Here is a 16,400-nt window from a genome sequence, read left to right as displayed (position 1 = left end):
TGCACTTCTAAAACTTTAAATTCGAACAGTTGTGTGATCTATTGTTGATGTAAAAACAACTATTACAGCTGTGTTAAAGCTTCATAAATGATAAAACTTAACTTTTGCGTGCCATCCGTCATTCATTTCCTTGGCTTTTGTTAATTCAGTTACATTAAAGGGAGTCCTGGAATGCAAGACAACCAGAGGCGGTATTTTATCTACTGTCTTTACATTATTTAGTGCCCAGAATAAGCTTCTCCTTCCACCCTGCTGTCCTGAATATCTTGTTAGAGTGAAGCTGTGACTCAACCCTGACTGGATAGCAAAACAGAGGTGTGGAGTCCTTGAAATGCAAGGATTGTGTTTGCCCGCTGGCAGTGTGTGCAGGAGCTGAGCGCACAACCGCAGCACTGTGTAGTCAAGCTATACGCGCACTGTAACGCAACATACATACAGATTCGTGCACACTCGCATGCACAGACGTGGTTCGAGGCAATTTGTGTCACAGTCACTTTTGAAGTCAAACCATCATTGGCTTACTCGCTGGGAATTGCAGCACCAGGCGATGATTTCTTTTGGAGCATGTGCAGCTTATATGTGATTATTTTTGTCCATTTGCACCCTGTCATGTCGTGGAACGGACCTGCACGTCTCAACTGCATAATTTGGAGTTAAATACACAGTGACAGAAATTTGTCAGATGGGAAAAATAGTACAGTTCCCGCGTTAAATGAGAATTGGCGCTGTACTTTTAAATTATTGAGCTGTGCAGTCACTCGCACCTCACACATTATGATGAGTCGACACAGCAAATCCAGAGCACTGAAATGTCACAGGACAGTGGGTGAATTAAGGCTGAAATTCAGTGATATTCTGCTTTAATGGCCCCAGCTGCAGATACTGTCCTCTTGAGTTGCTCATTCTCAGATCAATTTGTCGTGGTTGTTTTATTGGCAAACACAGAGACGGATTTGGCAGGGGAAAGCCTGTTACATATATACCACGTGTCAAACTTCCCTTTTTTTTGACTGTTTTCAGGTCATTCCTGACAGGAACAGCTGTAGATGGAGATATATTTAGAAACTTGAAACAAGAGAAAAGGAAGCTCCTCTGCTGACAGTGGCAGCACTGAATAGAGAAAACTGGGGGGGAAAAAATAAACCGGTCAGATGCTCATAAAAGAACCAAGGGATTAGCTTTGTGGTGCCACTCTGAGGGCTTTTAATGTTATTGAATCGGCCCTTAATTGCTTCATAATATCCTGATCTGTGAACCACAGATTCATGACTAATCCTGCTAAAAATAATCAGATTCAGGAACTGAGATTTTTTTTTTTTTTTTTTTACTTGAGCAGTGGTAGGCAGAGACAAAGCACATGCACCAAAGTACTGTTTTAAATTCATGTTTTAGGTACTTTACTATTATATTCTGCTTCTTTATACTTCTACTCTAAGGCATTTTACATAAACTCAATCTTTTCACTGTCTATCTATGAAGGTAAATTTGTTTCTTTATTCTTCAATCAAAAAAAGTTGCTCCAATCGCAAAACATGTTTTCAATCAGAAAAAGCTTCACTTCAATCAAAAAAACGTTTTCAATCAAAGAAAAAACTTGTTCAAATGCAAAAAAAAAATATTTGAGACCCAAAAATTGCATATAAACATGTTTTTTCTTTGATAGAATTTTTTTTTGTGTTGAAAATACATTTTTTGATCAGTCATATTTTTGCATTTGAGCCATAAAATGAGTAGGACGTTTGTTTCTTTATTACTCAATCACAAAAGATATGACTTCAATAAAAAAAAATATATTTTCAATCAAAGAAAAAAAGTGTCGGAGTGTTTCGACTTTGTTTTGGCATTCAAACACCTTTTTTTCCGATCGAAGTGAAAAAGTTTTGAAGCCTGTTTTTGCGATTGAATCATTTTGACACAAACATCCCACAGTGGGCGGATGCTTTTCCATTGGTCGGGCATGTTTGAGTGACAGGTGTCCACACCAATGACGACTCTCTCTCCAGAAGAAGCTACTTGCGTGCGGGGAAGTCAGTCTTTTCTATAGTCGTATGTTTGTGCAGCTGACACTGCATCTATGGTTGCAGGCGCAGGCCACTACTTATTCCACCACCAGCTGCAGCTGCATTGTAGTATCCACGATACTGAATTTACTGTGAGTACAATGCCCTCAGCACATTTCATATTATAGGCTATATAAACACTGTTAAGCACGTTATATTAACCCGTTGCCCTTCAGTGTTTGAGATCTGCATAAGCAATTTGCTAAATGTCTGAAACTGCAAACGCGATTATACAAACACTATACGCCGATGGAAAGCTTAGATTCTCATGAATCCGCCGGTATAAACCACTTTCAGATGTGATTACCACAGCGGGTAATATAAACACATTTGTCCGACAAAAACGAATATCCATCCATCCGTTCTCTATACACGGCTTCAACGTACACAGCGCGACTCACATTTCCGGGTTCATTATTACACACGGATGAAAATATTCCACAAAAAACGGCCATAATCCAACCTTGGACATCCAGACGAAACAAGCCAGTAAAATATTTTGTCCAAAACATGTCTTGAAGTCGGCATATTATCCACGAATAGGTCGTTTTCGAGGAAATGCACCTCGAGATGCGCGTCCAATATTCCCTGTATTTTTCGTCATATTTTTATTTACAAATAGAATATTAGCGATTTTTTGTACTGAAAATGGCTGGAATTGACTGCAGCTTGCGCAGTGGATTAATATCTCATTGCATATTTCACTGCAGTGCTCAGCTCACATCCAGCACAGGATACTGTTCCTCCACTCTACAACGATATGGCCACCACATGTTGGACAGGGAAAGTAGGACGGCCGGAATTACAGATAAGTCGTGACTCTCTGCAGATGTTGCTGGATACCTCCTTACCACTGGGTCGTTTAGCAGAAATGCATGGCATTTCACGATCGACCATCTACAGAAGGATGAAGGAACATGACATGTCAGTCAGATTATACTATTCTGACATTTCAGATGAGTTAGATCAGAAAGTCAGAGCCATTAAGGCAAGCATGGGTGGAACAGTATCCTGTGCTAGATGTGAGCTGAGCACTGCAGTCAGCTCTTGCAGACCATCAACCAGCTCTGCAGGAACTTCCAAATATTGTGCACCAGCTCGAGCAAACTGCAACTCTTGATTGCATACAAACGGGAGGTACTCCAAATCAATAGGTACTCTGTTGATGACAGAGCCCAACCTATCCCTTAACCTCACTAATTACTGTTGTGCCATTGGATGCCTGCAATGAGATATTAATCCACTGCGTTAATATAACGTGCTTAACAGTGTTTATATAGCCTATAATATGAAGTGTGCTGAGGGCATTGTGCTCACAGTAAATACAGTATTGTGAACACTACAATGCAGCTGCAGCTGGTGGTGGAATAAGTAGTGGCCTGCGCCTGCAACCACAGATGCAGTGTCAGCTGCACAAACATACGACTCTTGAAAAGACTGACTTCCCCGCACGCAAGTAGCTAGCTTCTACACATGCCCGACCAATGGAGAAGCATCCGCCCACTGTGGGATGTTTGTGTCAAAATGATTCAATCGCAAAAACAGGCTTCAAAACTTTTTTCACTTCGATCGGAAAAAAAGGTGTTTGAATGCCAAAACAAAGTCGAAACACTCCGAACACTTTTTTTTTTTTTGCTTTGATTGAAAATATTTTTTTTGGATTAAAGTTATATCTTTTGTGATTGAGTAATAAAGAAACAAACGTCTTACTCAGTTTATGGCTCAAATCCAAAAATATGACTTCAATCAGAAAATATATTTTCAGTCAAATAAAAACTGAATTCAATTATGAAAAAATTTCAATCAAAGAAAAAACGTTCGAATGCATTTGTTTTTTAGTCTCAAATATTTTTTCTATTGGGAAAACGTTTTTTTCTTTGAATTTTTTTTATTATTATTGAAGTGACTTTTTTTTTATTGAAAACATTTTTTGAGGTTGGGGCTGCTTTTGTTTTCATTGAGTAATAAAGAAACAAATGTCCTACCCATAATATGGCTCAAATCCAAAAATATGACTTCAATCAAAAAATGTATTTTCAACACAAAAAAAAATTTCTATTAAAGAAAAAACGTGTTTATATGCAATTTTTTTGGGTCTCAATTTTTTTTTTTTTTGCATTTGAACAAGTTTTTTCTTTGATTGAAAATGTTTTTTTGATTGAAGTGAAGTTTTTTCTGATTGAAAACATGTTTTGCGATATGAGCAACTTTTTTTTCAATTGAAGAATAAAGAAACAAATTTACCTTCATATCTATCTGTCATGTCTAACTTTGATTTTACATTCCCAGTTTTTTTAAAAGATGCATGTCATTCAAAGATGCATCTGAGACACTTGCACTATACAGTAAGAACGCTTTTTTATTTATAGAGGAGCAAACGCACACATTTATTAACAAAGTACCCTATGTATGAGACGTACCAGAAGACACAGTACGAAAATGGACATGCATGAAAAATGCATGCAATGTGAAAAAGAACAAGAGACCCTGTCAGAAACAAAGAGAAGAGAATAACAGTTCAGAGAGGTCTGTTTGATAGCTGCAGGGCTCAGTCACCTTTGACTGTAACTGTGGGACAGGTAAGGGATTGTGATCAATGAAGAAGAGAGATCCGAATAATGAGCGAAAGATTTCAGATTTATAAAGAAAGAAAGACTAGAAACAGGACGGGTGTGACAGTTCTATAATTGTGAGAATCTGTGGCCGTTATGCCGATGTAACACGGCTCATTTATTAGATCTAACTGAAGTCCTGGCTGCTGTGTAGAGGACCATCTGGATCGGAGCACAAAAGCATGACTAATAAGGTCATACAGTGAGATACAGTAATCCAGATACAGCAATGCATGAGCGACTGCCATCAGATGTGAAAACTGATGAAAGAGATCTGATCTTTGGTGTGATTGTGAAACTCTTTAGCTGTTAAATGCCAGGATGAAAGATGTAAAAGAACACAAAGACAAAACACTCCTGGTAATAAGTCAGCAGTGGTGGGAAGTAAATTAGCACATTTACTCAAGCAATGTGTATTTATGCTGTTTTATCTTTGAACTAAACAACAATCTAGAGAAAATTATTTTTTAAAACCTTTACTGAGTTGCATGGATCTTCAAGCTTTAGCATTTAGACTTAGCATTCACATTATTATGCAATATGCTAATCGTATCCAAAAAACAAAGCATCAGACTCACATTAGGCTATATAAATGTGCATATATATAGCAAGTGCATGTGTATAAATATGCACTTTTACATTCAACAAAAATTTAATGCAACACTTTTGTTTTTGCTCCCATTTTTTCACATGCACAATATCAGTGTCCTTTTATTGTGGGCAGTCTAAGGCACACCTGTGCACTAATCATGGTGTCTAATCAGCATCTTGATATGGCACACCTGTGAGGTGGGATGGATTATCTCAGCAAAGGAGAAGTGCTCACTATCACAGATTTAGGGGCCGTTTACACGAGGACCATCTTAACAGAAAACGCAAAAGTGGCGTCTTGTCATTTCACGTTTAGACGAGCGGTTTTGAAGGAAATCTGCGTATATACGGTGACTCTATAGTGTGTGGAATTCAATTGGATGTGCATGCCAGGCAGCTGGGTGGCGCTGTGATAAAACTCCGCCATGTCTACATGCATGCGTACTGTCTCCCTTTTCGGATCTCCGCCGCGGTAAATGTTCATGAATGGAATCTGTACAGATTCTGTACGTTTGTTGGTACGACTCCTGTAGTGTACATAGAGCTGCCAGAGTTGCTTGAAAGTACGAAGGATGGGAATAATCACACATCTTTGTTTACGTCCTTGTACCGGCCGGCAAACCAAAGCACTGGCGCACGTATTTGACGTAATCGCGTGCGCGACGTGGTCAGATCTCGGCAAATTTTGCATTTTGCTGTTTAGACGGAAACGTAACGGCGGAGCGTTTTCTACTTTTCCACTCTGGAGGCCGGTTTCAAATTTTTGCGTTTTCAAGCCCCCAAAACGCCGTCCTCGTATAAACGATAGGGTGTTTTGTTGAAATATTTTGCCGTTTTCACCTGCAAGCGTCCTCATGTAAACGGCCCCTTAGACAGATTTGTCAACAATATTTGAGAGAAATTGTGATATTGTGTGCGTGGAAAAAGTTTTAGATCTTTGAGTTCATCTCTTAAAAAATGGGAGCAAAAACAAAAGTGTTGCATTTATATTTGTGTTGAGTGTATATTGTAGTGATTTCTGATCATCAATAACTAGTAAACAAAAGCCGCATTTCTAAAAAAAAAAAAAAAAAGAAAATAAGCTGCATTCCTGATAATGCCATATGAGAGAATGAACAGCCTTGGCAGAGTACAGTGCTCTCTGATCTTTTCTTGTCTTATATTTGTTCTACTGCTTATCATTTTATTGGTAAATGTCCTCATTCTTAAATAGGAGCAACTGTACAGTAACAAAAAGCAAAAAAGTACTTCTGATTCTGAAAAAGTAGTTATAAGTAATTGTGCATATAATAGATAATAACTTGAAATTGCTCATTCTGTATAATGATTACTTTTGTTTTGGTACATTAAGTGCACTTTAATGCTCAATATTGAATCCAGTTATTCACCTTTACTATCAGAAAGTATTTCCACACCGTGCTGCTGGTACTTTAACTTGACTAAAACATCAGAGTACTGTTTTCACTGCAGTCATTCACATACATTACGGGGCTCAGTAGCTGAAGCATGCTGAGGTTAACGGCTTGGCCAAAAGTGCAATTAAAGAACGATGGAGCATGTCTGCTTTCCTGCACAGCTCCTCTCCTTTTATAACTGCTGTTTCTACCATTTCCTTCCTGTGTCAATGTTGTACAGAAAAAAAAAAGGTGATTCAAACACTTCGAATCACCAGCAGAAGAAAGTACTTTCCAGGGAGAAAAAGTTATGAATACAACAGTTAACAACCAAGAAGGCATTACTGTCTTGGGATGATTCTATGGAGCTCTGGGCCTCCAGCTATGCATAGACAGAACTGAAAATCTGGTGTTATCCCCCCTCTGCTGTAAAATAGCTGAAAATCCATATCTATAATTACATAGAACACTGTACTGCACAATACTGAAAGCCTACATCAACCTATCCTGGCCAGTGTCCTTACAGAGATTTGCTTTCCCTGTCAGTAAGGACCCAAAATGTTGAAAATGTGACTGGCCTACATCTGCCAAGTCTTGCGTGGATATAAAATACAATCTCTTAAATAAATGAACATATCTTTTTGTCAATTAAGGCTTGTTGTCCTAAAATTAGTTCACTTGTAATGCTGCTGACATTTTTGAGAATTCAGTAGGTTTTATATAAGTGTTATTTTTTATCAGTGGAGCTGCATTATTTTTGTTTTACTATGTATTTAAATGCTCCACAAGAGGACAGAGACACAAGCTTGAAGTATTATCTCTTTCCAACATTGTCACTAATGCGAAATTGCCAATAAGACATCAAGCAGATGCATCATTAGAATTTCAGTCGTGTTTCCGTCCACTTGATTAATCCAGTAATTTCTGTTTTTCTCTCTGTTTTGATCTCCATCAACGTCTAAGAAAAATACTTTAGCCTTCAGCTGCCAGATGCCTTTTCTATCAAGGAACTGCTGCTCTAAACCTAAAACAATAAGCTAAAGGAGGAGCTCAGTGGAATGGCAGAGTTCAGTGACATTTGCTGTAGAATCGTCGCCTACTAAAATACATGAAAACCTTCTGAACATGGATATTTAGACAAATTTTTCACTGCAATAAGAAGGCCTGCGCTTCTATGGAAACAGTACAACCATGACTAAAAAAAGAAAACTGAAAAATGTATTCTGTCCTGTTTGATACAGTTAAAAGCAATCATTGTTAAAGGTCCACTTTTTTTTGCAGATGATGTGACTCTATTTGCATTGTCACACTGCAACCTTTGGCAGCACTGAGGTGGATTGTAGCTGATGTTTTACAAATAGAGGGGAGGGGGAATAGTCAAATCAGTGCTCACAGTTTTGCAAATACTGGGAATAAATAGTGGCTCTACATACGGTAAACATTTTAATACTTGTTTTTAACTTGATATTTGTCCTAACAAGCCATGCAGTTTTTATGTCAATTTGAATCACTAATGTCATCATTGTTGTTGTTGTTGTTGTTGTTGTGTTGAATAGTGCAAGGTTTATTTTATTTTTTTTGCCATCCATCCATCCATTTTCTTCTGCTTATCCGGGGTCAGGTCGCAGAGGCAGCAGGCGAAGCAGGTCGTTCCAGACGTCCCTCCCCCCAGCAACGCTTTCCAGCTCTTCCTGGGGGAGCCCGAGGTGTTCCCAGGCCAGACGAGATATATAATCCCTCCACCGAGTTTTGGGTCTACCCCGGGGTCTCCTCCCAGACAGACGTGCTCGGAAAACCTCCAAAGGAAGTCTCCCTGGAGGCATCCGAATCAGATGGCCAAACCACCTCAACTGGCTCCTTTTGATGCGAAGGAGCAGCAGCTCTGAGCTAGCCTAGCTTAGCTAGACTTTGTATTCCCGTTATAAGGGATATACGGGAATACGGTCTAGCCCTCCTCCATTGACACATTTTGACAGGTTGTCAAGCTCCGAGCAGATCAGACCGAACCAATCAGAGCACCAGAGGCGGGAGTTAATGATGCGTCATCTTCAGGGCCGAGATTACCCATCTAACACCTGTGCACCTCCCGCATACAAACGAAATGGCGACCGCAACAGAGCGAGGTTTCTCTCGTGCGCTTCCCTCTGTTTTGCACGGGCTGAATTTGTCCTTAAAACTGGTCGTCATAACTGTTTGGACTACTTCTTCTTCTTCTTCTTTTAATTCCGGCAGGCTGTACGATAGAATGCGTAATGCTGCCCTCCACTGTTGAAAGGGAGAGCTTAGATTTTCCTCAGGACCCCTGTATGGCGAAGGAAGCTATTAAAACTACAAAATATCATGGCGGAAAGGCAATTGTTAGGTCGCTTAGTGATTGAGTCACACATGCGTTACGCTGATTGGCTCTCTCCAATTCAAGCTGTGATCGGTAGTCCCGCCTCTGGGCGAGATTTGGTTCAATGGAGCAGTTCCAGACTGACTTTATATGTATTTGTAATACACAATATAAAGGCTGTCTGGTCCCCAGGCAAGCTCTGAGCTCCTTCCAGAAGTCTGAGCTCCTCACTCTATCTCTAAGGCTGAGTCCAGCCACCCTATGGAGGAAGCTCATTTCGGCCGCTTGTACCCGCGATCTTGTTCTTTCGGTCACTACCCAGAGCTCATGACCATAGATGAGGGTTGGAACGTAGATGGATGGTAAATCGAGAGCTTCGCTTTACGGCTCAGCTCCCTCTTCACCACGACGGTTTGGTACAACGCATTACTGCTGACGCCGCATCAATCCGCCTGTCCATCTCCCGCTCCATTTTCCCATCACTCGCGAACAAGATCCTGAGATACTTAAACTCCTTTGCTTGGGGAAGCAACCCCCCCCCCAACTCCCCCCATTTTTTTTTGCTTTTTACAGAATCTGGTTAAAGAAAACGGTTTATCTTTGGCAATTTTTTCTCAACGACAGCACATAGAATAAAGTGATTTTGAAGAAATATCCCAATCTTGAGCTTACATTTGATTACTTTTTGCTGAAAATGTCCCAAATGAGTTCAAGCACCATCAGAAAGATGCAAATCTGAAGATTATTACTACTTATAAAATGTCTAGCTCTAACAAATGGGGTCAGTTAGATATTGTTTTTTCCAAAGAATCCATGCCTTTCAAACCTATAGTCGTATTTGGGGTTCAGAGGATTAAATCATCAATAATAACATTCAGCACCAACCTAAAACTGTTACCGCATTGCACTATTTTCTTTGCGTTTCCAAATGCAGCTTGTATATTCTAAGACACCTACACTCTGTGCCGCCGCACCACAGCAAGCTATAATTATTGTGATTATAATTAGAGCTGCGGCTTCGGTAACGGATGCACTTCTGCAATCAATAAACACAATATACAGAGCATTGATTCAGCCATAATTGTTATCATTACTTCATATCCTGCATTTCGACTGGCTGGCTGGGGTTATTTCTGCTTTCACCTATTTTAAAGTTTTTAATTTAATTCCAATTCTTTTTTTTTTCTTTTTTTATGAAGGAATATCAAGCAGCAAGATGAAATAAATGCTTCAGAGGCACTAACTCAGATTTAGATTCAATGTGACTAATACAATGCACTTATCATTTCAGACTGGAGCGACTGCAAATGGTTGGTATTACAGTTAAAAGCAGTGAAAGGAACAAAAAGTATGTTCTTTTTTTCTTTATTATTTTCCACTTTTGAATTCATTTGCAGTCGCCTGCAATGGAAAAGGGTTTTTGTGAAAATCTGACAAAAGAGCGACAGTCTGGTACGTCTGTCAGGTTGCTGCACAACCCCCCCCCCAAAAAAACAACAACAAACAAACAAACAAACAAACGACAAAGGGTTTGTTGGAGGGTCGACTACAGTAGGTCGCAGTGGGGTCACGATGACAGGACGGAACTGAGTGATGCATCCGGTGACCTTCATGATTCACTGACCCCAGCAGCGGTTTGTTTCTCGGCTTGAAAAGGAACACTTGCAGCAATCACCGGGGCGTACGACACATCCGTGGTTTCCATCATGCAGACGACGACAGGAAGAAACATGCTCTGTGAGTATCTGTGGCCGTGCATGTGGGCAAGGATGGATGGATGGATGGATTAATGGATGGATGGAGGGGGCTTCCATTGCTGTGGCCAACGCTCTGCATGCGAACCTTCCCCCTCCAGCCGCCTTCTGCTCACTCATTCCAGCATGTCCACAATCTGACTGCATGTGTGGTTTGCTGCATGCCGTCTGGCTGAAAAAACTCATTACGTAACCACAGTTGTTGTTTTTCTTTCAACTGATGCTAGCTAACTTTGAGCGGAGACATGTCTGATTGCCACTTTGGCCTGCACTGTATTTGCCTCTGGTTGTCAGCTGGTGTGTGTTTGTGCGTCTGAGAGTGTGTATCTTCTCTGCTAATCTCCCCAGGCGCAACCTGCCACACTAACTTAATGGATCAATCCACACCTCGCAGGTGCACCAGATGGGTATCACTTCGACTTTAAAATCCAAGGCTGTCTCTGTCAGAGCTGGTTTGTATGTGACCAGCTAAAAAACAACAACAAAGTAATACATAAATAATGAATAAATACTCAAATAAGGCAGTGTTGACGCAGTATTCAGAACTAACGAAAGGGTGAGTCACAGACGGAGTGAACTGGCCCAGAAACACAACTACCTTCTTTTCATTTCTCCTCGACCGAATAAATGAAAAGCTGCACTGCAACTCCAGTCTCTGCGCTGAACTTAAACGTTGCCTCCCATGCACTGGCTGCTTTATTTAATTAACTCGGGGTAAGGTGGCAGCATCCAGTGTGTCGCTGTTAAGTCTCTTTAGTGCATCAGACTCTGACTTTTTTTTCCCGTTTTCTCATAAATATTTCAGCTGATGAGCCCAGAGTGAGGAGGACGCGCTCCATTAATGTTAAATTCGAGGTGAGGTCTAATTGCATTTGCTCGTGTGCTTCCCTTCTACATCCAGATGAACAGTTTGAAATGGATTGCAAAGAATAATTTATTGGAAATAACACGAAAACACAGCATCTTTAAAAGTTAATTTCTCTTCCTCCATATGGGATGAGCTGAGAACAAGAGGAAAATGTGATCCTGTTTATTTCATGAAAAGCATCCTTCGAAAAGTCAGTTGCAAACATTAACATTTGTTTATGTAATTACTCAGAACAATTGCTGTTAATGTGCGTGACTCTATTTAATTAATATCTGCGCTAAATATATCTGAGCGGCACAATGAAACATGAAGTTATTAAGAGGATGTTTTCAAACACGAAGCTATGAGCAAAGCTGTTATTGTTCTTGACACCAAATTGCATAACGCTGTGAAGCTTCATTTTATTTGAAATTTTCCATCAGAGCTGAAAAATTTGAGACTGCCTTCCACAGAATACTGACAGCATCAACTGATTAAGCAAATACCCCCGCAATAAAAACATATTGCATGTTTTAGAGCCGCTTTAGTAACGATGATTCTTCAGCAAAGAAGGAAGCAGCATAAAATCCACTAATGAGGAGGTCAGGGTGGCTGGATGGGTCAACAAAACGCCCGACTTTGATGTGAGACTCGGCTGTTTGCTTCTCATTTCCTAACGTCCCAATTTAAGATCTTAAAAGGCTCTTTTTACCCTCTCCCTGCACTGATCATTTGTCTGAAATATTCAGCTTTTGAGCTAAAAGATCCAAAAAAGAAACCCTAATTAGCTTATAAATGAGCCAGAAATTAGTCTAAGTGATCAAATGTAATTTATTCTCTACTCTCGATGTTTCATGTGCTCTCAGAGTTATCAGATCTACACATATAGGGCTGCCAGAAATATATTTCAGACTATGCATTTCTCAACAACAGCAGAGCAGACTCCGTGCTGCTGGTGTTAAAGGGAAGGTCACGGGGTCACCGGAGCCACCAGATCTCTTGCCAGCCTGAATGTTATCACAAGGTTACCACGGTGACCCAACAGATACCTGTAGAAATGTGGCTTTGTGGGTCATTCCAAATTTGGAGGGGAGTTTAAGTCCCACCCATCAAATTTTAAATAACCCACGTACAAAATACTAAAACATGCAGTTGTGTAAATTTACGTGTCCGGAGACCAAATCTAAAAACAAAACAAAAAACAAACAAAAAAAAGTAAAAGGAATGTTTGATAATATTTTAAAATTCCAAATAAGTCTGGAATTCCCCCTAAAATGCTGTTTTCCTCAAATAAAATCTGATTAAATCTCAAATAAAACACTTCAAATGAAATTTATATCTCCTTTTTTTCTTGATGTCTTGTAATTTTGGAAACATTTTTTTAAAATCATAATATTTTAAATGATTATCATGCATGGGATGTGTGTCCCACAAAAACAAAGGTTAGCATAACCTTTTTAGTTGGTGGATGAAGAAAACAGAGAATCACATGATATGCTAGAATAACATCATTTCCAAAAGATGGGTAAAGCAATGTTATTTCCTCTCCTCTATTTTTCATATTTTCATAACATTGTCAGTCTTGATAAAATGTCTCACTCTACCTCATATTATCAGCATCAGACTAATTATTTTGAGTATTTTCCATCAGTCAGTTTGTCCTCTTGGTCAGCAGTAACAGCTAGCTAAATATTTAGCTTCTACTGCTGAGAAAAAGATCACATTAGCATGGATTAGCATCCCTGTTACTGTGATTAGAGTAGGGTTAGCAAACAACACATGAAACTTAATAAAAATTGCACCATTGATGTGCAAGCTTAGCCAATTAAGCATTTGATAGTTTATTACCAATTGTTGATGAATATGGAGCAGAAAATTGTAAAAGAGAAGTTTTATTTTCCAGTGACAAGCTCCACTCACAAACAAGCAAGTCTCCACACGTCGCATCAAATTTGCATAAAGTAGAAGTCGAGCCTACTTTATGCAAATGAGCCCTCTGGAAACACACTGAATTGCAGCTCGAAACACACCACATGTTGCATGCTGGTCCAGTTGCGGTGCATTTCCAGCTGCCATCCAGTGTGTTTACCCTAAAAAAAGCTACAAGGAATTGTGCAACATTTGCACACAAGAAGACAGCAGTGAAAACAGATGAGGTGGCCGAGTGGTTAAGGCGATAGATTGCTAATCCATTGTGCTCTGCACGCGTGGGTTCAAATCCCATCCTCGTCGGATTCCAAGATCTTTAGATAAAGCTATACCGTGGCTAAGACCCGACCAGCAGGATTCAAGTCTTTCTTACCAAAGCGTCAATCACCGGATCACCAAAATATGGACTATGCTGGAATTACATGATCATGGGAAATCAGGAAATCCACTGGTGTGGAACAAGTATGATCAGTTTGATGTTAGAGACCTGTGTTGCCTGCTACGTTGTCATTGCAGATTGGGACTCAATGCCACACGGTAAAGCCTCATGTCCACGAGATGCGTTTTTCCCACACGTAAATGCACCGCACCTAAAAATCGCACAGATGGAGGGCGGTCACGAGCAGGACACAACATTGTCACACAACAGCACTTGAGCTTCATCACTCCACTAAATGGGCACGTGACCGAGCGGCCAGCTTGATGGTCTTGTAGGCATGTAGGATAAACAAAGCGGCTCTGCTGCAAACTTTCCCTTTTATTTTGAAAACACTTCTGCAAAAAGCATTTCTGAAAGCATTTGAGACGAGAAATAAGCTGTGCAGTAGCTGAATCTGTCCTGTTAATAGATCAACGATGGCTAGTTTAGATGTTTTCGGACAGTTTCACTATGCGTGGGATCTCCGCACGTCGCATCAAATTTGCATAAAGTAGAAGTCGAGCCGACTTTATGCAAATGAGCCCTCTGGAAACACACTGAATTGCAGCTCGAAACACACCACATGTTGCATATTGGTCCAGTTGCGGTGCATTTCCAGCTGCCATCCAGTGTGTTTACCCTAAAAAAAGCTACAAGGAATTGTGCAACATTTGCACACAAGAAGACAGCAGTGAAAACAGATGAGGTGGCCGAGTGGTTAAGGCGATGGATTGCTAATCCATTGTGCTCTGCACGCGTGGGTTCGAATCCCATCCTCGTCGGATTCCAAGATCTTTAGATAAAGCTATACCGTGGCTAAGACCCGACCAGCAGGATTCAAGTCTTTCTTACCAAAGCGTCAATCACAGGATCACCAAAATATGGACTATGCTGGAATTATATGATCATGGGAAATCAGGAAATCCACTGATCTGGAACAAGTATGATCAGTTTGATGTTAGAGACCTGTGTTGCCTGCTACGTTGTCATTGCAGATTGGGACTCAATGCCACACGGTAAAGCCTCATGTCCACGAGATGCGTTTTTCCCACACGTAAATGCACCGCACCTAAAAATCGCACAGATGGAGGGCGGTCACGAGCAGGACACAACATTGTCACACAACAGCACTTGAGCTTCATCACTCCACTAAATGGGCACGTGACCGAGCTGCCAGCTTGATGGTCTTGTAGGCATGTAGGATAAACAAAGCGGCTCTGCTGCAAACTTTCCCTTTTATTTTGAAAACACTTCAGCAAAAAGCATTTCTGAAAGCATTTGAGACGAGAAATAAGGTGTGCAGTAGCTGAATCTGTCCTTTTTATAGATCAGCGATGGCTAGTTTAGATGTTTGAGGACAGTTTCACTATGCGTGGGATCTCCGCACATCGCATCAAATTTGCATAAGGTAGAAGTTGAGCCTACTTTATGCAAATGAGCTTTGGGGAAACACACTGAATCGCAGCTCGAAACAGATTACATGTTGCATGCTGGTCCAGTTGCGGTGCATTTCCATCTGCCATCCAGTGTGTTTACCCTAAATCAGTGGTTCTCAACCCTGTTCCTCAGGACCCACTGTCCTGCATGTTTTAGATGCTTCCCTGCTCCAACACACCTGACTCAAATGATCAGCTCGTCATCAGGCTTCTGCAGAGGCTTGATGACGAGCTGATCATTTGAATCAGGTGTGTTTGAGCAGGGAAGCATCTAAAACATGCAGGACAGTGGTCCTGAGGAACAGGGTTGAGAACCACTGCCCTAAATATATCTACAAGGAATTGTGCAACATTTGCACACAAGAAGACAGCAGTGAGAACAGATGAGGTGGCCGAGTGGTTAAGGCAATGGATTGCTAATCCATTGTGCTCTGCACGTGTGGGTTCGAATCCCATCCTCGTCGGATTCCAAGATCTTTAGATAAAGCTATACCGTGGCTAAGACTCGACCAGCAGGATTCAAGTCTTTCTTACCGAAGCGTCAATCACAGGATCACCCAAATATGGACGATGCTGGAATTACATGATCATGGGAAATCAGGAAATCCACTGGTGTGGAACAAGTATGATCAGTTTGATGTTAGAGACCTGTGTTGCCTGCTACGTTGTCATTGCAGATTGGGACTCAATGCCACACGGTAAAGCCTTGTGTCCACGCGATGCGTTTTTCCCACACGTAAATGCACCGCACCTAAAAATCGCACAGATGGAGGGCGGTCACGAGCAGGACACAACATTGTCACACAACAGCACTTGAGCTTCAGTGCTCCACTAAATGGGCACGTGACCGAGCGGCCAGCTTGATGGCCTTGTAGGCATGTAGGATAAACAAAGCGGTTCGGCTTTTAAAGCCCAAATGTCCTTCATTTCTGGAATGACCCATGTATGAAGCTGCACACAGATCTTTCACTTTAAGACTGCTGCAAAATGCAAAAAGAGGAGAAAAACGACAAACATTTTTCCA

General features: G+C 40.8%; 3 non-coding genes across 3 annotated transcripts; all 3 read left to right on the top strand.

Annotated features, from left to right (window-relative positions):
* Positions 1-13,743: 13,743 nt before the first annotated feature.
* trnas-gcu (transfer RNA serine (anticodon GCU)) lies at positions 13,744-13,825 on the top strand. Its single transcript has one exon. It is a non-coding gene; the product is annotated as a tRNA-Ser (tRNA).
* Positions 13,826-14,640: 815 nt separating this feature from the next.
* On the top strand, positions 14,641-14,722 carry trnas-gcu (transfer RNA serine (anticodon GCU)). Its single transcript has one exon. It is a non-coding gene; the product is annotated as a tRNA-Ser (tRNA).
* A 1,036-nt stretch (positions 14,723-15,758) lies between these two features.
* trnas-gcu (transfer RNA serine (anticodon GCU)) lies at positions 15,759-15,840 on the top strand. The gene has a single exon. It is a non-coding gene; the product is annotated as a tRNA-Ser (tRNA).
* Positions 15,841-16,400: the final 560 nt, after the last annotated feature.

The sequence above is a fragment of the Acanthochromis polyacanthus genome, chromosome 2 (genome assembly GCF_021347895.1).
Source record: "Acanthochromis polyacanthus isolate Apoly-LR-REF ecotype Palm Island chromosome 2, KAUST_Apoly_ChrSc, whole genome shotgun sequence".
In the NCBI taxonomy this organism is placed as follows: Eukaryota; Metazoa; Chordata; class Actinopteri; family Pomacentridae; genus Acanthochromis; species Acanthochromis polyacanthus.
This window is presented reverse-complemented; position numbering and strand designations above follow the sequence as displayed.